Source organism: Petaurus breviceps, unplaced genomic scaffold (assembly GCF_028583685.1).
Source record: "Petaurus breviceps papuanus isolate PSGF00001 unplaced genomic scaffold, PetGlider_PUasm1.0 90895, whole genome shotgun sequence".
NCBI lineage: Eukaryota > Metazoa > Chordata > Mammalia > Diprotodontia > Petauridae > Petaurus > Petaurus breviceps.
This window is the reverse complement of record NW_027187372.1, coordinates 25,641,437-25,666,055: the sequence shown is the minus strand read 5'-3', so window position 1 is coordinate 25,666,055 and position 24,619 is coordinate 25,641,437. Positions and strand designations below refer to the sequence as shown.

At 36.2% G+C, this 24,619-nt stretch overlaps 1 protein-coding gene across 3 annotated transcripts in view; it reads right to left on the bottom strand.

Annotated features, from left to right (window-relative positions):
- The window catches only part of CAMSAP2 (calmodulin regulated spectrin associated protein family member 2), a 154,677-nt gene that overhangs the window by 75,400 nt on the left and 54,658 nt on the right, over positions 1 to 24,619 (bottom strand). The window lies entirely within an intron of this gene.

The following is a 24,619-nucleotide window of genomic DNA, read 5'->3' as shown; positions in this document are numbered from 1 at the left end:
ATATAAAACAAGATTTCATTTAAAAAATTATTCCAATTTAGCAGTTATTGCACATATTATTAACATTAACTACCTTCACTAACATGGAGGAAAAGAATTCAAAATAAATAAGACCAGGTTTAATAATAAGGCATATTTTACAGTAAGACGATGTACAAAAGGCATACAACCTAAAAAAGTTAAGCAAGCTAATGGCCTAAAAATACACATTTAAAAAAATGAATAGTTGGAGGTCTAAACCAAGATGAAATTTACAAGTATTCAAACATATTAACGTGAATTGAATTACAAAAATAAACCCTTCTTTTCTTGCACATAGCATGCTCACTAGAAAAATTAAAATATTTTAACCACAGAATATTCAGAAAGATGCACCAATACTTAAAATTATTCTTCTTACAAACAAGCAGAACACTATATAACAAAAGCTACTTTGTTGACAAATTAATTTTAACAGATTTTAATAGCACTGCACAAAAAAGAGATGAAAAACTATTGCACCTCTGAAAAGAATTCAAGAAAACCTAATTTTCTAAAACGTGGTCAAGTATGCTAAATTGAGTAGAGGATCTTTACTGTCCCTAGTAGGATTATGAACATAGATCTGTACATTTGTGTGTCCTTGTATTTGTTCATGTTGATGATTTGTTCATCCTTGGATAGAATCCAAGTTGCTTGAGAGAAGGGACGGTGGTTTCCTTTTTTGTCCTTGCCTTCCTAGGACCTAATACAGTCTGCTGCAACACAGTAGGCACTTGATAAGTGCGTGCTGATTGATGACATATTAGTACTTGGTAGAGGTGGAATCTGAACACAAGTTCAGCTCCACTCTATGTACAGCTCCACTCTATCTACCATGCCTTGTGGCCAATCAATCAGGAAGAATAAGATCTTAGATTTATAAGTCATACAGTCCAACTACCTCATGTTAAAAATATGGAAACCACATAAATAGAGGGTGTAATGACTCACTCAGGGTCATATAAGCAGCACGGTGGTGGTGCTAGAATTCAAAATAGATCCTCTAGACTTCAAATCCGGAATCTTTTTTTCCCATTGTAGCACATACGTAGTTTTCATTCTCACAGAGTCAGTGTGCTAATATTACACAAGAGAAATTTATTTGAACAACTATTATTTGATCTCAAACATAGAACAGAAATATTTTTTTCCCAAAATTTTACTTTAGACTCAAATGCAGAACAAAAATAGAAAATAGAAAAAAGAAACAAAAACATATCATAAACTTAAAAAAATATATCATAAACTTAAATATTGGAACTTAAATACAAAGTCAGAAAGAAATAAAAATGTCATGTGCAAAGCAGAATATAAGATTTAAAATATGTAACAACAAATTTTCATTTCAAGAAAGCCTATGTGATAAATAATACTCATTCTGTTGAGAATTATCCATCTTTTCTTTGCTTCCTTGTGAGTTTTCTTTTGTTCTCTGCTGTGCACTTTTTTACTTTGTTCTTTTTTCCCCCTCCCCCCAAGCCCCCCCAGAAGAAGACCACAATAAAGTTTAAATATGTTTCTCTATAGCTATATATATATATATGCATATATATACACACACACACACACACACATATATGCAGTCATATACTTTCCCAAACCTATTCTACTGCTGACCTTTGTTTTTTATGTATGATTATACTTCTCGTTAAAATATATTTTTGCAGGGTTGGCTAAGTGGCGCAGTGAATAGAGCACTGGCCTTGGACTCAAGAGGACCTGAATTCAAATTCAACCTCAGACACTTAACACTTACTAGCCATGTGACCTTGGGCAAGTCACAACCCCAATTGCCCTGCCTCCCCCCCTCCAAAAAAGGCAAAAAAGAAAAATATCTTTTCAATTTGTAATTGATGATGCCCTAACTCCTGTCCTGACATCCTCAACAGCCAACCTCCCATCCCATTTCCTACCCCATGCCCAATCTCTTTTCTTCCTCCTATTGAAAAATAATTAAGAACTCTGTGGAAAAATACAAACTCATATGGGTCCATTTAAACAATTCCTAGGAGAATGCTCCCCTTTCTGCTTCTACACATTTTCCTATTACTCAAGGCTTCTGTGATCAGCTCTCATTCCAATAACTTATTTTTACTTATTGCTTAAAAGTCACAAAGATCTTTCTACATGACTATTACCATTATCATAATTTTATAGATAAACTGAAAACTAGGTAATTAAATTACTTGCTTACAGTCACATAGTTAATAAGTGTTAGAGCTAGGATTCAAACTCAGATTTCTTGGTTCTACCTTCAGAATCCATTACATTTCACCAAAACCACCTCTATGTTAATTAGCAAGTACTCCAAAAGTCCTATACTTTGTATCTCAACCAGGCAAACACTTCCCCAACCTTCTGGTTCAGTTAGTGTACAAATTTTCTCTAAATGGCACAACAGCTGGACAGTATTTATTTCTCTATCACCCTACTGCAAATTTTCCCAATTTGTCTTTTTCATAATGGTCTAAAGCCCTACACTGGAGTTTGCAGGGTTTTTAAAAAAGCAACTATTAGTTTTGTAATGGAAGTTATAAATAAAATAATTATATTTTCAATAAAAAACATTGATGCATTTCTTATTGTTCCAATATTTATATTTTGAACTAAAATATAAATAAAATGATTATAAATCCCAAAACTAATAAAACATTTACATTAGCATTAATTTCATTGTGAAATCATCTAAACCAGGTAGGAAAAAACTATGAAAAATTAGAAAGTAGCGTAATTACGGTGTGCCAAAGAACACAATCTAAAAATGTAATGTATGTACAGTACTTATACAAATGAGCTAAGTAAAAAAGTCAAGTGCTAATAAGTTCCTGATTGTAACAGATTCTCTGACCTGTTCTCAAAAACATCCCCATGGAACCACCTCAAGGTTGTTTTGGGGTTTCAATAGAAGTAAATAATAAGAATGTTTTCTTCAAGATTCCTATGCAAAAAATTACATGGATTGATGATGTGCTAATATAGGTTAGCTTCTAAAATCAAATCTTATGTAATCCAGAATTGATTTAGACTTATTATGAAAACGTTAATGAGAACGATACCAAAAAATATATTATAATTGTCTTTCCAATGAGAATAATCTAATAATTAAGAGATTCATGAATGATATCCTAGAGTCCTGAAAGACTTTAAGTAATGTTTGAACAATCACAGAAAACCTCCACTCATATTCAGAAATTGGAAAGTTAGAGAGAGATAAGGATGCTTTGACGCAGTGAGTGGTGATAGAAAGCATAGGATCTATGGAGACTGTGGAAGATAGCTGGAAAGGGGAAGAGGATCCAAGATAATTCATTCATTTTCTTAAATTGGTCTTCCTGATTCAGAATCCCAGTAAGATAATTTTGCAGAGCTTGTGTGCAACACTGCCCATAATGTCAAACTTTCTTGATGCAGTACTTAGTTTTGTATGTATTTTTTATTCTTTGTTATAGGAATATAAATGAAACAAAACCAAAAGCTGTTAATAAAAAAATATTTTTAAAAACTGACAAATTTTTTTTTTTAAATCATAGAGAACAGTCTATGTTTTGGCAGCAAAAAGACAAAAATGCTATCTTGACTTCCAAATAGGGAAAATAAAGTATAATGTGGAAATCCTATTGAAGTTTGCTTGGCATAATATGAGAACGGAACACTCAATCGATAGTTTAGAGAGCATAAAGAAAGCAATTGCTATGAGCAGTGGGGACTCACTAATACCAAATCACAAATTAACTTCATTTCCATTTTTTGATAAGGTCACTAGATTAAACCACTGTAGAAATGTCAAGATGCAATGCAACTTGGGGTGGCTAGGTGGTGCAGTGAACAGAACACCAGCCCTGGAGTCAGGAGAGCCTGAGTTCAAATCCGGCCACAGACACTTAACATAAAAACTTGCTGTGTGACCTCGGGCAAGTCACTTAACCCCAACTGCCCTCCAAAAAGCAAAAAAAAAAAAAGATGCAATACAACTTGATTTCACAAACATCTTGTAATATCCCTGTGCACAGGAGAGAGGACTATGGGGTAGATTTATAGATGACTGAATAACTGTTCCAAAGAATAACAATGGATCGATGCTGATTTGAAATTTACAAGGAGAGAGATTTCTACCAGATTTAAAATAAACTTTCAAACAAAAACAAACAGGCAACTTTAGACATATTGTAACATCTGACAAGAGTGCTACCCAACAATATGTGAAATCAATGGCAAAAAATAAAATTCACTTAACAGAAAATTTGTAGAAAACTTTACTAGAATGCTTTTTTGTGATAAATGAGAAACATACTAAAAGACTGAAAAAAATACATTGTATGGAGCTATAGTTGAGTGGAAAAAATACTGGATATTGAGTAAGTAAATCTAGAGCTCAATCTTAAGGCTCCCATCTCACATATGAGACTGTATAAATACATTTTTTCCAAGTGATAATGAACAATTTGTTTCTTCTTTTGAAAACTATTATACTAGAAGTTAACTATTATGATTTCTTAAAAGTTCCACATGTTTTTAGATGCAGATTTATCATATTTATTAAAATTTTCTTTCAATCTATTCTATTCTTTTTATTTTAATTGCTTATTGCTGTACAGTTTGATTTTTTAATTTTAAGGTCATCACATTATAAAAAACTTAGAAGAGAAGCAGATCAAATGCCTTAATCAAACGAGAGAGACAACCTCAAAGATGAATGATTTCAAATATGTGAAACTAAAAATTTTAGCACTAGCAAAATTCATGTGGTTAATAAAAGAATGGAAGCTGTAGATAGAGAAATCATTACATCAATCATCTCTGATGAGGGAAGGATATCCAAGACACATGAGGAAGTAACAGAACTACATAAAACCAAGAGCCATCTTCAAATAGATAAATGGTCGAGGGATATAAACAAACAACTATTATCTATATCATATGAAAAAAGGTGGAATCAAGATGAAAGAGTAGCAGGAAGGAGTACAGCAAGCTCCCACCCAAAAAACTCCTCCAAATAGATACAGAAAACCCACCAGATTCCTTATGGAGAAATGCAAAGAAAATCATTTTTCTAGCCCAAGTCTGCCAAGAAAGGTGGGGCAGGGAGCAAAGGGTAGGGGGGAAGTGATCAGACTTTGACCTGGATCAGACCAAGAGTTGACAATAAGAAATATTTCTAGGTCAAAGGAATAAATAAATGGAAGAAAATGTAAGGTATTACATAGCAAAAACAACTGACCTGGAAAACAGATGGAGAAAAAAAAATTAGGAATCACTGGAATACTTGAATGCCACAATCAAAAAAAGGGCCTAGAGATCTTACTGCCAGAAATCTTAAAAGATTTGTTTAAAAAATTGTTCTGATCTTACAACCAGAGAGCAAAGTGGAAACAGAATGTACCAGTTACCTACTGAAAAAAACTCCAAAATGAAAACTTGAAGGAACATCACAAGCAACCATGTCGGAGAAACACTACAAAGGGTCAGAAATAAAAGATGTGGCAACCACAGATATAAAACAACAGAGAACTGGGAATGTGATATTCTTGAAGGAAAAGGATATAGGTTAACAGCCAAGAATAACTTATCTAACAATAATGAGTATAATGCTATAGGTAGAAAATTTACCTTTAATAAAAACATTAATTATAATTTAAAAAATACATTCATGCATTCCTTTGAAAAGACCAGAGATGTATAGAAAAGTAAGACTTCAAACTCAAGTTCAACTTTTAATTTTTAAGCTTTCAGGAGAAATATAAAAAGGTAAACATGAATTAACAATGACAACTGATTAAACTAGAATAAAATGCTTACATTCAAGTATTAGGAGATTATACATGTGTCTCCTCTGAACCCTATCATAATTGGGGGTCATAAAGGAGTCTAATTAGACAAGGTCTGGGAGTGGTTCTATAACAAATACCTTGGGGGAGAAGGAGTGAGAAGTGAAAAGAAGATTAGAAAAAAATGCCTCACATACTCAAGGTGTGCAAATAAACATCAACAATCAAACAAGGAAGAGAGGGTGAAGAGAGCAGATGATGTTTCAACCTTACTTTCATCTGAACTGCTCAAAGGAGGGAAGAACATACACAAACACACACATACACTCTCTGAGTTGGGCACAGAAATATATTTCACTCAACACTAAAATAGAAGGAAAAGGGGATAGAAGAAAAGGAGGAATTAGATGGAAGGCAGATTAAGGGAGAGATTAATCTTAAGCAAAACAAACTCATAAGTATGTACAAAAATATTTATAGCTCTTTTTGAGGTAACAAATCATGGAAATCTGAAAAAATGCTCATCCCATACCACTACAACAATGCCCTCTAACACTGTTTCTTCTTTAATCCTTGTCTCACACAAAGAGGTGGCCCTTCTTGTTAAGGTAAACCCCTTGACACACAGATGATTCCCATACTAGCCTGTCTTCTATAGAAGACTGCCCACTCTTTTATCCCCACTGTCTCACTGATATTCAATTTCTCCTTTCCTACTGGCTTTTTCCCTATTGCCTAGAAATATGTCTACCTTTCCCCATCCTTACTTGATCTGTATATCCTTACCATCAACCTGTATTTCTCCTCACTTTTGTGACTAACCTTCTTGAGAAATCAATCTACAGTTAGTACCTCTACTTTTTTTTTTAACTTTACAGTAACAGCTTCTGACCTCATCTTTCAAATGAAACTGCTCTCCCCAAGGTTAATAATGATCTTTTAATTGCCAACTCTAAAGCCTTTTCCAAATATTCTTCCTCTGTGGCATAGTAATTAGAGCACCAGAGCTGGAGTTAGAAAGACCTGTGTTCAAATCCTGCCCCAGGCACTTACAAAATGTGTGACTCAAGTAGGCAAGTCACTTTGCCTCAGTTTCCTTATCTTTAAAATGAAGATAATAGCACCCATCTCCCATGGTTGTGGTCAAGATCAACTGAGATAACTTTGCCTCAGTTTCCTTATCTTTAAAATGAAGATAATAGCACCCATCTCCCATGGTTGTGGTCAAGATCAACTGAGATAACCACAAAGTGCTTAGTACAGTGTCTGGCACTGTAAGTGCTAAACACTGTTAGCTAGAATCACGATCACCACCACATCACCCACATCACGCGGCTCTCTCCTGGTTCTCCTGCCTATCTGCCTACTTCTCAGTCTCCTTTACCACATCTTTAAGCCAGGTTGTGTTGGATAACGTGAATGTCTCCCAGTACTGTCCTGGGGCCTTTTCTTCTTCTATACTACTTTACGTGATGCTTATCCTAGGCTCAGAGATTCAGTTATCATCTCTATGCCAATGATCTGCTTAGATTTATTTATCTCACTCTAGCCTTTCTCCTTACTTCCGGTCTCTTATCTCCAACTGTCTATCAGACCCCTCAAATTAATGTCTTGTGGGTATCTTAAACTCAGCATATCCAAAACTGAACCCATTGTCTCTTCCCCTCTCTGCCACTTTCCCATCTGCTGAAAGCACCACTATCCAGCCACCTAGGCTCAAAACCTAAGTGTCAGTCATCTGCAACTTCTCTTTCTCCTTTTCATATCCGATCCATTGCTAAGTCCTATTGATTCTACCTTTGTAACATCTCACAGTAGCTTGCTGGTTGGTTTTTCCCCACTCCAGTCCAGTCTCCATTCTCCACTCAGCTATCAAAGTGATCTACCTTCTTCCTAAAGCATAGTTCTGACCATGTCACCTCCATTCAATAAACTCTAATAGCTCTCCAATACCTCCAGGATCACATATGAACCTCTCTGGCATTCAAAGTCCTTTAAAACTTGGCCCCTTTCCATCTTTCCAGACTTTTTACATATCACTCCCCTCTATATAGTCTTCAATCCTGTGACCATGGACTCTTTTTTCCTAGAACAAGACACTCCATCTCCTGCCTCCAAAAATTTTCACTAGCTATCCTGCATGTCTAGAATTCTCTTTCTCCTCATTTCTATCTCCTGGCTTCTCTGCCCTCCCTTTAGGTTCCAGTTAAAATTCTACCTTCTGCAAAAAGCTTTTACTAGTATTCCTTAATCATTGTGCCTTCCAATGTTTATAGCAGCTCTTTTTGTGGTGGCAAAGAATTGGAAATTAAGGGGGTGCCCATCAATTGGGGAATGGCTGAATAAGTTGTGGTGTGTGCATGTTATGGCATACTATTGTGCTATAAGAAACGAGGAGCAGACAGTCTTCATATTTACCTGGAGAGGCTTATACAAACTGATGCTGAGTGAGAAGAGTAGAACCAGGAGGAATTTGTACACAATTACAGACACAACGTATGTGTGATGACCAACTTTGATAGACTGGACTCCTCTCAGCAATGCAGTGATATAAGTCAATCCCAAAAGACTCATGATGGAGAGAAATGTGTGCATCCACAGAAAGAACTAGAAAGAACTGAGTTTATATCCAGGTGGAAGCAAAATACCTGATCTTTTTCCTTCTCTTATTTGGTTTTATGTCCTCTTTACCAGTTTTCATTCCAGCTGATACAATCCATCTTTATAACCTGACTAATGTATAATGTGAAAGTATTTACAGATCCTATACTCGACTATACGCCGCCATGGGGGGGAGGGGAGGGAGGGGAACAAAATGTGAAACTCAAGGAATTGTGGAATTGAATCCTGTAAACTAAAAGGAAACAAAAAAATTAAAAAATTAAAAAAATATATTAAAAAAAAGAGAAAAAAAATCATTGTGCCTTCCATCTAAGATTACCTCCAATTCATCCTTTGCATCATCTATACATAGTTGTCTGTATGCTATCACCCCCATTAGACATCCCTGAAAGGAATGACTGTTTAAAAAAAATTTTTTTTTTAAAAAGAAGGCATTCTTCAAATCCCTAGCACTTAGTGCAATGCCTAACACATAGTGGATACTTAATAAATGCTTGCTGACATGACATGTATATTAAAAAAAAAAATCAATAAAATTTTTTTAAAAGATGGTCTTTATATTTGCAAACAGTTTAAGATCCTAACATTATTTCACAACTTCTCAATGCAATTTCCCAGTTCTACTACTGATTCTTCTACTTTCTCCACCTTGGTACCACCTGCCTTGTCACCATAAAAATGCCTCTCTATTCCCAGTCCCCTTCTTCTGACTGTCACATCCTGCTTGGGCCTGTCATTTCAGGAAGTGCCTAGGCCATTTGTGCTCACTTTTCTCCTGGCTTCATTGCCGACTCTCTGGATGTTCTCTTCTTGCCACCATAAGGGTATTCTTCCTCCTCAATCCCCTCTCCTCTTCTGTGGGATGCCTTTCCCTAATAAGACAGGGTTTGTGCTTGGTTTTGTCTTTTGTTTATCTTTACATTCCCTATGCTCAGTATAGTGCCTGGTACATAGCAAAGAGCTTACATACTTTAGATTTCTCTTTCTGCTACTTAATTCTGGGATAAATTCATAGTCCACATGCAGTACCTGTTTCAAATAGATGTACTTATTTACAAAATAGACTGTCTAGCCAACTACATGTCAGTCTGTATAATCACTTAGGTTTTTTTGGCTTTTCATTTAGTTTTCTTAGACCAATCTCTTTCAATGGGAAGTCTAGCACCTCAAATGATGCAAAAATTTTATTATAATTTTATTCTGAAATAAAAATATTCATCCTATTTCTATTTTATTTACCTTGTGAAGAAAAACTGAATTGTGTCAATTAATTTTGTGTGGTATTTCTAGTTATACTTAAATTCTGGTTTTTCTAGTGGTTAAAGAGGCTCCTCAACGAGATCTGTTAACTCCTGAAACATAATACAATCAGCACAGTATCATCTACAATCTACAACACGTGGAAGGCTTCACCAAAGGAATCCTTCTTCCACCTGGATTCTACATAGGACATCCTTTACAACAAAGGCAAATATCTTTACAAAGTACTGTGTCTCCACTAACAATAAAATTAAATAATATGTGAGTTCCTTGAAGGTAAAGCACTATTTTGTTGTTGGGTTTGTTTTTTGTATGTTTATATTCACAGTAGATATTGTATACACAATAGATATTTAATAAGTGGTTTTTAAATGGAGAAAAAATGGAAAATTTTAAAAATGAAATAAAACACAGCAGAATTGAATAATAAAACCTTTTAAACTTAAATATAGGTGGCTGAGGAAAGGGTTTATTAGCAGTGAATAAAAGAAGCACAAGGACACTTTTGTAAAAATTCTGAAGACTTATGAATAGATTCAGAGCTTTAAAAGCTAATGACATTTAAAAAAATCATCTCCTTTCACTTTCAAACTTGAGATTTTTCTTTTCCTTGATGATATGACCTAAGGATCTTGTCAGTTTATGATGCTGCACCTTGATGTAGGTGCACCCAGTTATACTTTAACATAATTATATCTGAGGTCATACTTTGGCTCACAAAGTTAGGGGCTCACAGAATCCACATACTTTGGTTCACAAAGAGATTTTCCTGAGGTGAGTAGAGAAAGATTAAAAGAGAAAAGGACAGCTAGAAGACTGAAAGGATTTAATAGAAAGTAAATGTATAGGTGTGGAAAGAAAAAAATGCCTAAGAAGGAAGTGAATGAGGAAAAAGGCTCAAGAGAAAAATACACATTATAAATAATCCTCCTCAGGCAGAAAAAAGAAAAGGGGGTGGTGGGGTGTCAAGCACTTCTATATACTCACCACCAGGTGGCAAAACTGGATCAGGATGGTTCAGCAGCTAATAATCAAATGAGAAATTACATTGTTCTTGAGTCTCCATTTATTGTCATCATTGTGAATAGTTTTCCTGGTCCTGGTTCTGCTCTACTCCATTTACCAACACTTGATATAAGCCTCCCCCCCCCCCCCACTTCTCTACACTCATCATACTAATATTTTTTAAAGTACAATAACATTCCATTTCGTTTTCTTACACAATTTACTTAGTGATCACCCCCAATTGATGGGCATCTACTTTAGTTCTACTTCTTTGTTAGAACTAGAAGTGTTGCTATATGGATATTTTAATTACTTTTTAGCAAAATTCCAGATAGTTGTACGTAATGTTTGAACCAATTTGCAGGTCTACCAACAGTTCACGAGTTTGTTAATTACTGCTTTCTCCACAACTAAGAGGGGCTATTTTTTACCATGTAGAAAACTGTATTGCTGACATTGCTGACAAGATCTGTTACCTCAGTTGGTTTAAACATGCTACTAAAATGGGACACTAGGGTGCAATCCTCCTAAAAATCGGCTAGCTTCCAAATGAATACATGAGCTGGATATAAAAGATTACATCATGAAAAAATTAGAGGAGAATGGAAGTCACCTTTCACAACTATGGGTAGCAGAAAAATTCTTGACCAAACAAAGGAAAGAAAGGATCACAGGAGATAAAATGGACAATCCTGATTACATAAAATGGGCAAGTTGATATACAAACAATATCAATTCAAGTTGAATTAGAAGGGAAACAGTTAACCATTAAAAATTCACAACAAATTTCTTTGATAAAAGTCTAACATCTAAGATTAAGAGAACTGACTAAAAATAATATAAAAAACAAGAAACATTCCCAAAGGATATGAATAGATAGTTCTCAAGAGATGAAACTGAAAGTATCAATCTGAAAAAAAAAGTCCCAAATCACTAATAAAAGGAGAAAAATAAAATAACTCTTGAAGTCCCTCCTCACATCCATCAGATTGAAAACGAGAAAAAAGGAAAATAAAAAATGGTAGAGGGGCAAAACCCTTGCTAGAGGTGTGAAATGGTACAACCATTATTGAAAGCAACTTGGAACTATGCCCAAAAAGTAGATAAAATTTTAGTAAGCTATGACCTCAATACCACTACTAATCATGTATCTTCCGAGAGTACAAAGAATAAAAGAGGCAGCTTTATTAGGATTCCATCAGTAGATGCCTATGAATTGGAAAATGGAAAAGTAAATGATAGTACAGTACAGTAATCTTTATTATTCATGGATTCTGTTGAGAATTTACCTACTCATTAAATGTATTTTTAATCTCCAAATCAATACTTGCTGTACTTTGACATTCATTCATAGACACAAAAAATTTGAGTCACTCAATGCAAACTTTCCACCTGGGATCAAACAAGGCATATTCTGCCTTCATGCTTCAGTGCTCACACTGTCATCAAGTAACCTTTCTGCAGATCTATTTAGTGCCATTTTTTTTTTTTTGCATTTTTTGCGGGTTTTGTTAAGTGATTTACCTATTTAAACTCGCCCTCAGGTGCCGTGCTTAAGTACTGTCTAGTGTTCCTATGTTCAAGAAGGCTATGATTTGCTTTACAGAGAAAATAACGTGTGTTTCAATAGTCAACAAGCATTTATTAAGAGTCTACTTATTATGTGTAAGGCAAAAGAAAAGCAAAAAACAGTACCTGAAGGGCTTGGAATGCCAAAGAGGATTTTATATTTGATCCTAGAGGTGACAGGGAGCCCCTATAGTTTAAAGAATAAGGTGACATGGTCACACCTGAGCTTTAAAAATTTACATCACTTCAGCAGCTTGACTGGATGATCTACACTGTGGAGTCGGGAGAGACTTGAGGCAGGAAAATCCACCAGCAGGCCACTGTAGTTCAGGTGTGAGGTGATGGAAGCCTGAACCAGAGTGGTAGCAATGTCAGAGTAGAGAAGGGGGCATATATGAGAATGTCATTAAGGGAAAATGGACAGAACTTGGCAACAGATCTGGTATGGTGAAGGGGATAAGTGAGGGGTTTAGGATGACACCTAAGGGCCTTAGACAATAACAGAGAAGGATCTCAGGAGCCACTCCCTCTCCAAATTTTCTTAATCCCTCCAATTGTTAGTGACTGCCTCCAGAAATTACTTGGCATTTGCATAAATTTGACTATGTATCATGTAATCTTAAACTCCTTGAGTGTAAAAACAGACAAAGGGTGAAGTTTTGTGGGGAAATATGAGCTCAGGATAATGGATTTGGAAATATAAGAATGGAGTCAGGAAAGAAGTTAAGTGTGGGATAAGCAGATCTAAGAATCATCCATAGAGATGATAAATTAATCCATGGGAGTTGATATGATCATCAAGTGAAATAGTACAGGAAGAGAAAAAAAGCCAAGGACAATCAATCAAATCAACAAACATTTATTAAGTGCCTATTATGTGTCAGGCACTGTGCTAAGAACTGGGGATACAGAAAGAGGCAAAACAGTCTCTGGACTCAAGGAGCTTACAATCCAGAGAGGGAAACAATACACAAACAACTATAAACAAAGCAAGCTATAGACAGGATAAATAGATAATTAACAAAGAGAAAGCACTGGAATTAAGAGGTTAGGGTGAAGGCTAGCTGTAGAAGGTGGGATTTTAGTTGCAGGGGGAGGGAGATCATGAGTTCAGTTTGGGACATGTTGAATTTAAGATGTCTACTGGACATCCAGTTTGATATGTTAGCAGTAAAGCAGAAGAGAGACAGCAATTCCAGCCATGGGGGGTCAGCCAGAGTAAATATCCAGACCCAAGGGATAGATAGAATGTCTTGTTTGTGGCAGCCAGGTAGCCAATGTCACTAGATGGAAGAATACTGTAGAGGGCAGAAGAATAATGTCTGAAAGGCAGTTGGAGATTTGAGATTAGAGGTCAGGAGAGATTGAAGCAGGATAGGCAGATTTGAGAATCATCAGCACAGAGATCAGCAACTGAAGTAGTATGGGGGATGGGGGTGGAGGGGAGAGCCCAGGACAAAATCCTGAGGGACACCTACAAATAGTGAATTCTGACTTGGACTTGTTGAATATGAGATATCTATGGAACATCAAATTAAAGGTGTCCAGAAATCAGTTGGTGATGAAGGTCAGGAGCTTAGGAGAAAGACTAGAGCTGGATATACAAATCCAGGAATAGTCTACATAGGAATGATAAGTGAACCCACAGGGGCTCATAAGGTCACCAAAAGAGAAAATACAGACAATGAAGAGAAGAGGGCCCAGGACAGAGCCTGAGGAATACTCATGGTTAGTGGATGAAGACCCAGCAAATGAGGCTAGAAGGATCAGTAAAGACAGGCAAGAGAACCAAAAGAGAGCAATGGCATGAAAATCTAGAGAGGAATATTCAAAAGAAGAGGGATAACAGAGTGTGTCAAAGGCTGGAGAGTGAGCAAGAATAAGGAATGAAAAAAAAAGCCATTACATTTGGTTATTAGATCATTGATAACTTTGGAAAGGGCAGGTTCAAATGAAAGGAAAAGTCTCAAGTAACCTTAGAGTGTAACATCGAGAAAGAGAATAAAGGGAGGCCTCCAGCAAGAATGACTTACTTAAAGAGTTACACTAAGAACTGGAAGAAAGATGGAAGGAGACACAAGACTGGAGGAAGCAGGGATGGTAAGATTGTTTTGCTTCTTTGTGTTTTTGAAGAATGAAGGAAACATGGGAGCATTTGTAGGCTGAAGGGATGGAACCAGTTAAGTGCCAAAGGTAACCCACTCCTCTTTTTACTCTGGAGGCTGCCTCTCAGATAAATGAAACCCAAAGGTCATGCTCAAATTTCATTAACAGTGCATTTTTGGGTGGCCAGGTGGCTCAGCGAGTAAGAGCACCGGCTCCAGTGTTGGGATGATGTAATGGAAATGTAAATTTTAAAGATCTTCCCTGCCCCTAGGCTAATGTGCACCTGGAGACTGGGGTGGGAGGCTTGTTTTTCAGTTGATACTTTTTGATTGGCCAGTGGTCAATAAGGTTGTTACATTCTCTGAGCCAGGAGAAGGCTATATAAGCCCTGATGTGTAGCTTTGTTTTGGGACTCACTTTGAGAAGTGTTCTGTGATTTGATCTGAATTCTGGGAAGCCGTTCTTGAGAGTCCCCCGGCTTTGAAAAACCCAGAATGTGGAAACCCAGATGTTGACTGGGTATGGATGTAATGGTTGGACAGTTTGGAAATCTGTCTACTTGATGTTTCTGTCTTGATAATTATGCCTGTATATTTTGAGGTTCAGGGTGCTGACCTTTTTGCCCTGAAAAAGGTAAACGATATATGGTCTGACTGATTAAAGTAAGCTTGTTAACCCATTTTGAGTTGCTTTCCTTTAACAAAGCAGATCCAAGAACCTGTGGTAGCTGCAAACCCTGAGGAGGCTTGGGGTGCTTGCTGCTACAGATGACCTGGGTCAAATCCGGGCTCAGACACTCAGCACCACACCCAGAAATAACTGGCCGTGTAACCTTGAGCAAGTTACTTAACCCCGATTGCTTTAAAAAAAAAAAAAAAAAAACAGTGCATTTTTATTGTTTCCTCAAGCATTTTAATCAATTAGTGCTAACAATTAAGAAATTTATTTGTGTAATTTTTCACTTGTTTGGCTGAACCCATTAAGCAGATGGCAATGATAAATGAAAAACAAATAAAAGAATCATGACCATGAAAACCTCCCGACCATCTCCACAATCAGTTCCTATAAAATCAAGATTTAGTTAATAAGTACATAGGTCTTTAAAATGTCCTAACCCCAATGACCTGGATAACATTTATTTTTAGGACAGTTTACATATGGCAACCTGGGCTTAACCTCCACTACCTTACACAAAGCAGCTGTTAATCTGTGCCAGGACTGTAGGTCATTTGCTAACCAACACAGCTTTTCTATATTTTTACCAGTCTAATGTTATTTCAGCACTGCCCTACAGTTTTTTCCCCCAGATTTGATACTTTTTCAAGAACTGATATTTAGCCAAAAATAGTGCTTTGCATAAAATTTACTTTTTTCTTTTTTTAGTGAAAATTTATTTTATTTTTTCTAATTACATGTAAAAAAATTAACATTTAAAAAAAATTTGGAATTCCAAATTCTCTCCCTCCTTCCTTCTCCCTCCTTGAGAAAGAAAGCAATTTGATATAGATTATACATGAATTTGCATTCTATTTAAAACAAATTACATTAAAAAAACATTGAAATTTTAAATTGTCATCAGCAAAAGTTAAAAAATCGGGGTATCTGTTGAACAAATTCCTTACTTGTGTAGTATATTCTGAAAATATACCCAGAAGGACTGACTTTATTACATAAGTGATGTGAACCAAATAAAGAGGCATAGATATTCTCTGATTGATTTCTTACTAATTCAGAGTCCATTTTAACTTTCCAGGATCAAAATCTTTATCTTCCTTTAAGGCTCAGCTCAGGAGCCATTCCCTCTCCAAATTTTCTTAATCCTTCCAATTGTTAGTGACTCTACTTCCTGAAATTACTTTGCATTTACATAAATTTGACTATATATCATATAATCTTAAACTCCTAGAGTGCAAAAACAGTTATTTACATCTTTGTCTCCCCAGAACCAATTATATTGCCTTTTTTGGTAACAGGTCCTTAACAAAAAGTTTTGCTGAATTTAACTGAAGCTAGCAAAGACCTCTCAGAAAGAACAATCAGACAGGTAGGAGAATCAGGACAGGATAAATGTTATAAGATTCAAGGGAGGAGAGTATTCAGGAATAATGGAAGGGAGGATCAACAATTTAAAAAATTACAGAGAAGTCAAGAAAAATACAGACTGAGAAAGGCTGCTGTATTCAGAAGTTAAGAAATTCTAAAGTTAGAGTTTTAGTTTCAGGAAAACAATAGGGTAAGAAACCTTATTACAGAAGTTTAAGAATTGAGAGGCAGGGAAGTGAAGGTGATAAATGAAGACTTTTTTTTTCTTTTTGGAGGGGGGAAGGGAGGGCAATTAGGGTTAAGTGACTTGCCCAAGTCACATGGCTAGTTTTTTGTGTTAAATGTCTGAGTTCGAAATTGAACTCAGGTCCTCCTGACTCCAGGGCTGGTGATCTGTTCACTACGCCACCTAGCCGCCCCGACTGACCGTTTCCTAAGAGTTTGGCCAAGAAAGGGAGAGAAGATATTTTCTTGATATTCTTGAAAGTATACAAGCACCTGGGAAGACTAAAAAAAATAAGATGGAAAATCAAGAGGGGAAATTCCCAGAGGGAACAGGAAAAATTGGCATCAGCCTAGACAAGAAGAATCATCTCTTCCTCAGAAACAAAGGAGACGATAAGGGATAATGTAAAGAGGCATTGGGGTATGGAATAGAAGTAAAGTAGCTCCCCAACAGACAATTTCTATTTTCTATATAAAGCAGGAGATCAGGCCCTCTGTTAAAAGGAAAGAGGAGAAAGTGGTATACAAAAAGGTTTGAAACAGCTAGTGGGAGGTAAAGGGAGCACCACAGAGAATAAAAGAAAATTAGACTAGTAAAAACAAAAGGACCGATGAACAGAAGATAACAATGTATTGGCCTCCCTTAATACAAATGCAAATGTCTCCAGTAGTATTCAGTAGAGCGTTAATAGGGAGTAACTCATGGGTGGTGTTTGACAAGTTAAAAAGGAAGAAAAGATTTAACAAGAGTAAGGCAGTAGAAGGACAGAATAATAGAAAGTTATGTTCAAAAAAGGAATTTTAAGAGGTCAAAAACATGCAATCAGCCTAGTTATGAGTAAAGATGAGATAGCTGTGACCAGCCTAAGTGGATGACTGAAGTGAAGATGTAGGTGATGGTAAATAAGGAGGCTGATCAAATAGAAAACCAGAGTGTTTAAAGGGATGATTTACATTTCATCTATCTAGCCATCGACTACAGATAACTTCTTGCCATACATCTTGCTGCTGCTCTTGTCCATACCACTGAACTTCCAGAGAGATTATATCCTAGAAAATTTAGTCTACTCAGCTTTAGAACTCCCACCCTGGGACTAAAGCCATCCCAACTGGCTAGGGAATAAGTACAAACTTACAACACTCAACGTATGGCCCCAAACAAGACGATTTGTCAAATCTCATTCAGTTGTCTGCCCCAGCTATCTTCCTGCCCTCTACCCTGCTGCTATGTGTACATCCCACTCACTCCCAACTTCCTATTCTTGCTCTAGAAACCATAACCAAATCAAGACTACCATTGTTTCTGTAAAGACTGTGTCAATCAACTCTGCCATGCCAATTAATCATCATTCTTACAACTCTCCAGCAAAACATCCTTCCATGTCCTTTGTGCACATGCACCTGCTGCTGTCTTCTCCTAAGACAATAAAAGTTCCCTGAGAAGGGAGGCTGTCTTGCTTTTATATTTGTATCCCCAGTGATGAATACAGTTCTTGACACAAACTATGTACTTAAAAATGCTATTTTTTTCTTTCAAGGGGACACCAACTGTATAATGAATTCTCCAAGTGTGGAAGGAGGTTTTTCTGTCGAGGATCACAGATTCTTCTCATATTCTTCATTCTTCTGGTACTCACTGAGACCTCTCTAAGGCTAACTTCTCTCACACCTATGACACACAGCATGGTAGTGTAGAGTGCTAATTTGAAGAAATGAGAACTTAGGTTCACATCCTGGTTCTGGACTTTCCCCTACTTGGGTGCCCTTGAGTAATCATTCTCTCCTTTTTTAAGTAAAAGGAGGGGCTTGACTAAATGACTGTTAAAGAGTCTTTCCAATTCTAAATCTGTAATCTAATGTACAGAGTCCAAAGAAGAGGATGTACCCCTGCATCCTTCAATAAGACTTCTGGACCCTACCTCAGCCACATCACTCAATAAACACCTCTTCTTCTGAGTTCATAGTCTCATGGAAAACAAGTTTAGAGATTAAAGAGAACATGGAGGACATCTAGAGAGTAGGGAAGTGACTTATGCAAGATCTCTAACTTTAAAATCTGCCTCCTAAAATACTTGCTGAATGACCAAATCTACTCCACAAACCACCTCATACAGTGCTATGTATACTACAAGTGCTCAAAATTTGCTAGTTGAAATTACCCTGGTAGAATAAAAGACAAAGCTGCACCTGGATGTATTTTTCTAGTAAAGTAGTTTTTTAGTAAAGTAGTAAGTCTTAGGTAACAAAGAGAACTATCACAAAAGTTGGTAAGATTCATAAAAGATATAATTAGTACATAATGTACATGAGTTTGGTCACCAAATCCCAGAACAAGCAGTTCCATTTTTTGCGAAAACGGATGAAAAACAAATCATAAAACAGGCCATGTTTTCCCACTGAAATAATGCTATGATTTTAACCTGGTCACTTTATCATGACCTAAATAAATCATAGATGCGACCAATCATTATGAAGAATCATTTGACTCAGTAGAACAAAACATTGCCTTACTCTGTCTCCGATCGCTACATAAAGAGCATCCAGGATTTGTTGGAAGCTTTAACAGAAATAACTTTGTTCAATGCCCCCCTTTGAATAAGTATCAAGCAAGAAATGAAACAAGGAGATAGATGCTTGTCAAAAGTATCCACAACTGTCATGGAGATGATCATGCTGCTGCTACTGTTCAGTCCTTTCAGTCATGCCCAACTCCTCATGACCCCATATGGGGTTTCCATGGCAAAAATACTGGAGCGATTGTCCGTTTTCTTCTCCAACTCATTTTACAGATGAGGAAATGAAGCAAACAATGACTTGTCTGAGGTGCGATTTGAACTCATGAAGATGAGACTTCCTGATTCCAAATCTGGTGCTCTGTCACTGTGCCACCTAGCTGCCCAGGTGATCCTGCACAGAGTACTAAAGGAAGAGGGCCTTCCTTATGCAAAGATGGTTTAATGTTAGCAAAACCATCAGTATAATTGATCATATCAACAATAAAACTAGCAAAAACCACATGATTATCTCAATAGATACAGAAAAGGCTTTTGACAAAATACAACATCCATTCCTATTAAAAGCACTAGAAAGTATAGGAATAAATGGAGCCTTCCTTAAAATAATAGGTAGCATCATTTAAAGCCATCAGCAAGTATTACATGGGGGGAGAAGCTAGAAGCATTTCCAATAAGATCAGGGGTGAAACAAGGATGTCCACTATCACCCCTCTTATTCAGTCTCGTACTAGAAATGTTAGCAGTAGCAATTAGAGAAGAAAAAGAAATCAAAGAAATCAAATTAGGCAAAGAAGAGACCAAACTATCACTCTTTGCAGATGATATGATATACTTAGAGAATCCTAGAAAATCAAGTAAAAAACTACTTGAGACAATAAATAAATTTGGCAAAGTTGCAGGATATAAAATAAACACACATAAATCTTCAGCATTCCTGTATACTTCTAATGAAATTCAACAGAAAGAGAAATCCCATTTAAAGTTACTGTAGACATCATTAAATGTTTGGGGATTTACCTGCCAAAACAAACCCAGGACCTATATGAAAAAAACTACAAAACACTTTTCACACAAATAAAGTCATATCTAGCTAATTAGAAAGACATCAATTACTCATGGCTGGGTTGAGCTAATATAATAAAAATGACAATTTTACCTAAATTAAATTATACATTTAGTGCCATACCAATCAATTTACCAAAAAACTACTTTACAGAGCTAGAAAAAATAGTAACAAAATTCATTTGAAAGAACAAAAGGTCCAGAATATCAAGGGAATTAATGAAAAGAAATGCTAGGGATGGTGGACTAGCTATACCAGATTTTGTTCTGTACTATAAAGCAGCAGTCCTCAAAACTTCTTGATACTGGCTGAGGAATAGAGTAGTGGATCAATGGAATAGATTGCGTACATGAGACTCAGCAGTCAATGATTATAGTAATCTACTGTTTGATAAACCCAAAGACCCCAGCTTTTGGGATAAGAACTCACTATCTGACAAAAACTGCTGGGAAAACTGGAATACAGTATGGCAGAAACTGGGCATAGACCATTATCTAACACCATATACCAAAATCAAGTCTAAATGGCTGCATGATCTAGGTATAAAGGCTGATACTGTAAGCAATCTGGGAAAGCAAGGAATAGTTTTCCTGTCAGATTTGTGGAGAGAGGAAGACTTTATGACCAAACAAGAATCATAGAGCATTATAAAATGCAAAATGGATCATTTTGATTACATTAAATTGAAAAGCTTCTGTATAAACAAAGCCAATGTAACCAGGGTTAGGAGGGAAGTGGAAAATTGGGAAAGAATTTTTACAACCTTTATCTCCGATAAAGGACTCATTTCTAAAATATACAGAGAACTGAGTCAAATCTATAATACAAGTCATTCCCCAATTAACAAATGGTCAAAGAATATGAACAGGCAGTTTTCAGAGGAAGAAATTAAAGATATCTATAATAGGCATATGAAAAAAATGCTCTGAATCACTATTGATTAAGAGAAATGCAAATCAAGACAACTCTGAGGTACCACATCCCACCAGTCAGATTGGCTAAGATGACAAAACAGGAAAATGACAAATGCTGGAGAGGATTTGGACAAATTGGAACACTAATACATTGCTGGTGGAGCTGTGAACTGATCCAACCATTCTGGAGAGCAATTTGGAATTATGCCCAAAGGGCTATAAATAATTTCATACCCTTTGACCCAGCAATACCACTTCTAGGGTTGTATCCCAAAGAGATCATAGAAGTGGGAGGAAGACCCATATGTACAAAAATATTTATAGCAGCTCTTTTTGTTGTGGCAAAGAATTAGAAATTAAGGGGGTGCCCATCAATTGGGGAATGGCTGAACAAGTTATGGTATATGCATGTAATGGAATGCTATTGTACTATAAGAAACGAGGAGCAGATGGACTTCATATTTACCTGGAGAGGCTTATATGAACTGATGCTGAGTGAGAAGAGTAGAGCCAGGAGAAATTTGTACACAATTACAGACACAACGTATGTTGTGATGACCAACTTTGATAGACTGGACTCTTCTCAGCAATTCAGGGTTATAAGTAAACCCCAAAAGTCTCATGATGGAGAGAGACATCTACATCCAGAGAAAGAACTGAGTTTGAATCCATATTGAAGCAAACTATCTGCTCTTTTTCTTTTTCTTGTTTGGTTTTGTTTCCTCTTTCCCATTCTTCATTCCATCTGTTACAATCCTTCTTTATAACCTGACTAATGTCTAATGTGAAAGTATTTGCAGATACTATACTTGATTGTATGCTGCCATGGGGGGGGGGGGGGGGGGGGGGAGGGAAAATTTAAAACTCAAGGAATTGTGGAAATTAATCTTGTAAACTAAAAGTAAACAAATTAATAAAGACCAAAAAATTTTTTTTTAAAAAGGGACTTCCTTGTGGATGGTGAGATACTTTAGATGTACTTTTTTGCAGCTGACATTGTGCTGACTGCCCCAAACCCCAGAATACTGCAGAGCCTTTGGGAAGAGACCTGAAATCACTCTAAAAGAATCTGTCCTGTCCATCCATACAGCAAAGACCAAATAGAGAGAATATATTTGCCCAGATTTCAACATGCACATAGATGGACATCCTAAAAGCTTGTCCATAATCATTATGTATATGTGAGATAGACAGTACAGATGGAAATGAAGCTGGGCCCACAGTGGAAGAGGAAGAGAGCAGGCTAGAAAAGAGTAAGGCTCTCTTTTTTTTTTAAACCCTGAGCTTTCCATGAAAGCAAAGGCCCATTTATTCAATACGCACGTTGCTAGATGACAGCAAAACATGGAACCCAACTGACTCTGAAGAACACAAAACAAGCATTACAACACAGAGGACAGAGGAAAGGCAAGGTGGGTGAGAGCAGTATATAGGAGACAAGGAAGTCCAAAGACGAATAGAGTTAAAGGATATCAAGAAACTATGACAAGAAGAGAAAATGAACCGGTCACTTGGCATGAGGAAGAGATGACCGGTAGACAGACAGAATTTTCTACTGATGTACTCAAGATGTCAAGAGAAAGAAGTGAAAATCTCTAGCATGTTGGGTGGTTCCACTGTGGCAATTTTTAGAAAGAAGACAGAGAAGAGAAACAAGACTTGAAGAGTATATATAAGCATGGATGAGCTGTGAGCTATACTGTTACAGGGAACTCTGAAATCAGTAAGAGTACAAGTCTCTTTGTATGTGATCAGTAATATAGTGTGAATGATAAAATGACAACAAACCTCTATCACTTAAAATATTTAACATTGACTTTAAGTACTACAAAATGTACATAAAAGTGCTATGCAAACTGATTTTTCAATAGTCATAATCCCAGGCAGCATGGTACAGCAGAATGTTACTAGGTTTGAAGACAAAGGACCTGGGTTCAAATTCAGGCTCTAGTACTTACAACCTGTGTGATGTCTAGCAAAGCACTCCACCTGTTTGGGCTGGTTTCCTCAGGTGTAAAATAAGGGGGTTGGACTACATGGCTTCTAAGGTCCCTGCCAACTCAAAATTTGCAAATAACTTGAAAAATACAACCCTACCAGTAATAAGCCAAAAAAATTATTCATGTCACATGTATATTTTTTCAAATAAATGGTCTGTTCTCTTTATGTCTAAGAAAGTTTCTCTTCAGATAAAAACCCTTAAAATCTCAAAAATTAATATGATCACTTTGCAGCATTTTAAAAATCATATCTATACGGGTCATTTTAAACATAACAATGCAAGTAGCATAGACTTTGTTTTTTAATTTTAATTTTAATAACAAATTACAGGCCAGTATAACCTTACTAGAAGTTCATATACTAGGTGTCTTCAATAAACAAAACCAACTCATTTAATGTTATCACACATATTCTCAATATAAACATATTTTAATCTCTTGGTAGGAGGCAATATAAAATCTTCCAAATATGATTTGTTCTATATAATACTTCAAAACAGAGAGATCAACAATCTCTTTAATATGTGTTCTCCCTCTAATGCTAGATACTGTAACTCATCTATCACCTTGCACAATTCTGGTCCATGTCTTCCCCAAAAAGGTCTACCTAATGTGTTGACGACTTTCCTCTAGATCTCTTGACATAGCAAGGATACAAATGAAGAAAGGGTTTTCACTGATTATCCTTGGCTCTTGCCATATAAATGCCCCACCTTCATTCCTACATATTAATTTTATGATATCCTTTATGTAACTTCACTTGTATAATTCTTCACTGGTGGGTATTTAGGCCCACTATGTGCCTTTCTGCTGTTCTCTGGGTAATTATTTTAATTCTCTGAAGACTATGGTATTATATGCTTCACATATATAGTATTAGCTTAAAAAATACTGTTGTCATAAAAGCTCTTTTTTCAGATGGAAGTTTGGGACCACTAAAGTATGCCATAATTATAAAAGAATGATTCCTAAACATGATGTATGACTGAGTAACAAGATTTATTCCACAAATCACACAGGAAAACTGGTCTCATTACTATAGAGACAGAGACATATAGTTTTACTTAATCACAGTTCTATCATCAAAATTATACCAACTATGTAATTTTCTGTAAATGCAAAGCCAGTTGAAAATACAATGTACTAGCAATACTTGTAGCCACAACAATGTTCACTGTGCAGCAAATTCTAACTTTTGAAGTGGATATCCTGGATCCAATTTGCTTACTTCAAATTTTTAGGGCGTGGGACTTTTCCCCCCCAGGATTACTAGAAAGAAAGAAGTGAGAGTTAGTAGATTTAAGATTCATGTCTCAGCCCTGTCACTAAATGGGCAAATCACTTATCTCCCACTTCCTCTAGGGCAGGCAGATCAGTATCTGTTGCAGCAATTTATAATCTAAGAGAACCAGCCAGGATATTGTCATTGGTGATTCTTATAATATAGGTACTTTCTGCTACATTTCTGTATCTCTCAAAAAAAATTTATTTATATATGTATACGTGTGTG